The 2500-nt window shown below is 31.8% G+C and overlaps 1 protein-coding gene across 1 annotated transcript in view; it reads left to right on the plus strand.

Moving 5' to 3' along the window:
* Positions 1–2500, plus strand: part of LOC137633768 (uncharacterized) — a 48398-nt gene that overhangs the window by 39003 nt on the left and 6895 nt on the right. The gene's annotated exons all lie outside the window — the stretch shown is intronic.

Below are 2500 nucleotides of genomic sequence, written 5' to 3' on the forward strand. Positions count from 1 at the left end.
AATACGTTTTCGTATTAAATTACCTATTTATTTGTATCGATGGATAAAGTTACATTTTAACTTTCAGTTGGAAACATGATTTTGGAATAAATTGTAATAAATCCAAGTCAGAAGTGTGAAAGCAGAGATCCGCATATAAGTAAACGAATAGTTTAATATTTTGTAAGAGAAATAATCCCAAAGAGTTTTTAGTAAAAAGTTTGAAGGGAGACAATAATTTGGAAAAAAATACGCTTAGTAGAGAAAAACCTTACACTTCCTGCTTCTAAAGCAAGTATTCCCACTAAAATGCTACTCTTAAAGGGGCCGCTAAAACTTTATTATAAGGAACTCGTGCGGGCATACATTTTTCATGAGTTTATTCTTGTTTCCATCCTCTCGTTACTACGCCAACATTCATGACATACGAAGCACTGATGGAATTTTAAAAAAGCTAGTCTTTTCAGATGATTACTAGTTTCAGATATTTCACTTCCCATACCGACAGTCGTACTGAAATCAGAAACGAAAAAATAGCTGAACTATCTGATAAACTATTGCCGTTGGTTGGGTTTGATCAAACGCAATAACGGAACTGAAAACAAATATAAAAGAGATATTGGTTCGATAATTTAGCACTTTTAACCATAAAAGGATCATAATTCAACACTTTCATAAAAAGCTAAATAAACTTCAGATAACTTCCCAACACCAGGTTTGCACATAAAGGTCAGAAATGACTTGCAGATCACCAAGGTTCATTACAGAAATTTTCCTTCGCCTGAACGAAGGAATTTCCATTACTCTTCACCCGAAAAAAAAAAAATAATAGGAAATCTAACAAGATGTAAAGAGATTAAACTTTTTGGATTTGGCAGAATTCCCGCTCGGCAATCACCCAAACCTGAACTGAATTTCCTCTTGAGATGACGCCAGAGAAAGAGCAATCGGACACAGTGATGCTGAAACTTTTGATAAAGGCAGAAAAGAGAAGAAAAAACAAAAATTCTCGCGATTTCTCTCATTATGATTTTACCTTCTGTAAGTTTTAATCAACAGTTCTCTTCAAAAACATTAATCTCTTGTAAAAAGTACACCAAATATATATCGTCACTATGCAGTTTTAACTTTGTTGTTGAATTATTCTTACCTTATTATATCCACTTAACACACGAATACATACACACACACACACACACACACACACATATATATATATATATATATATATATATACATACATAAACATATATATACATAAACATATATATATATACATACATACATACATACATACATACACACAAACATAAAAATAATCAATTTTCCATGTATTTATGAGATGCAGATCTTTGTTAAAAAGAAAAGTTTGGGCCAAAGGTCGTCAAATTACCGTCAACTATAGTATATGAAAATCAATAATTTTCTTCTTGAAGCACTGGCGTGCCTATACTGACAGTTTCCCTTTCACAATACGCTTAGTCATTATTAAAAAATATAAAACCATTTAACTATCATTCCCATTACTGAAGTACCGAGTTCCCTAAATCTGTTTTATAATATTGAAAGACGTTTCCCAAATCAACTTTCATAAGACTTTCTTCTTGACGAAATGTTAAATAAATCAATTTACTATATTAACATTAAAATTTCTAATAAAAAAGACGCAATTGTCCAATTCATAAAACCAAGTGGTGACATATCATATCTATTAAAACTTTTTGAAGGGAAGTTGAGACAAATATTCATCAAAACTAAGAACAAGGACCTTAGTGATTAACATCACAATTTATAACATTCTTGAAATCAATGTACACAATAATATCAACACCCTGAATTTAAGTAATGCTATTTTGAATTTTATTTTCACACACTTGACGCATAAGCTAGCAGTTGGAAAATATCCAAATTAACGAATTAAATGAAGTCAAGAAGTGAAAACTGACTATGGGTCGACAACTCAGCGAAGACCTATTCTTAGTTAGCCCAGTACACTCTTTTTGTTTAAAGGTGATAACACCTTTATAGCAGCTATGGGTTTCTTTATTCTAATAATTTTTCTCATCAATTCTCCATAAGGATTAAATTCCAAATTTCTCAGCACGATGTTGTCAGTGAATACTATATAAGCTCGACCCAAGAATGTACAAAACAAATGGAATTTTCCAGGTTAGTTCAGAAAATATTGACCACAAAAGAAAACCTTTAGGTGACGAAACTGCCTCCTCTTTTTTTTTTTTGCACCAAGGCCACTTCCATGCAGCTTCATCGTACCTTCATGACCTGGAATGACCAACAACGGTGGAAAAAAAAACAACCTACTTGTCTCTATCTGCGTCATGTGCCAGGCATAAAATACCAACGACTAACTCATATGACGAAAAATCTATTTTCTTCTCATAAATAAAAGAGTTAATCAATAAATAGGTTATTAATTAGTTTCAATTTTTATCCTATTACCCAATCTATGACACTAAAGGAAACACGTAGTCAAATAATAAAGGACATTAATCATCAACTG

Source organism: Palaemon carinicauda, chromosome 43 (assembly GCF_036898095.1).
Source record: "Palaemon carinicauda isolate YSFRI2023 chromosome 43, ASM3689809v2, whole genome shotgun sequence".
Classification (NCBI taxonomy): Eukaryota; Metazoa; Arthropoda; class Malacostraca; order Decapoda; family Palaemonidae; genus Palaemon; species Palaemon carinicauda.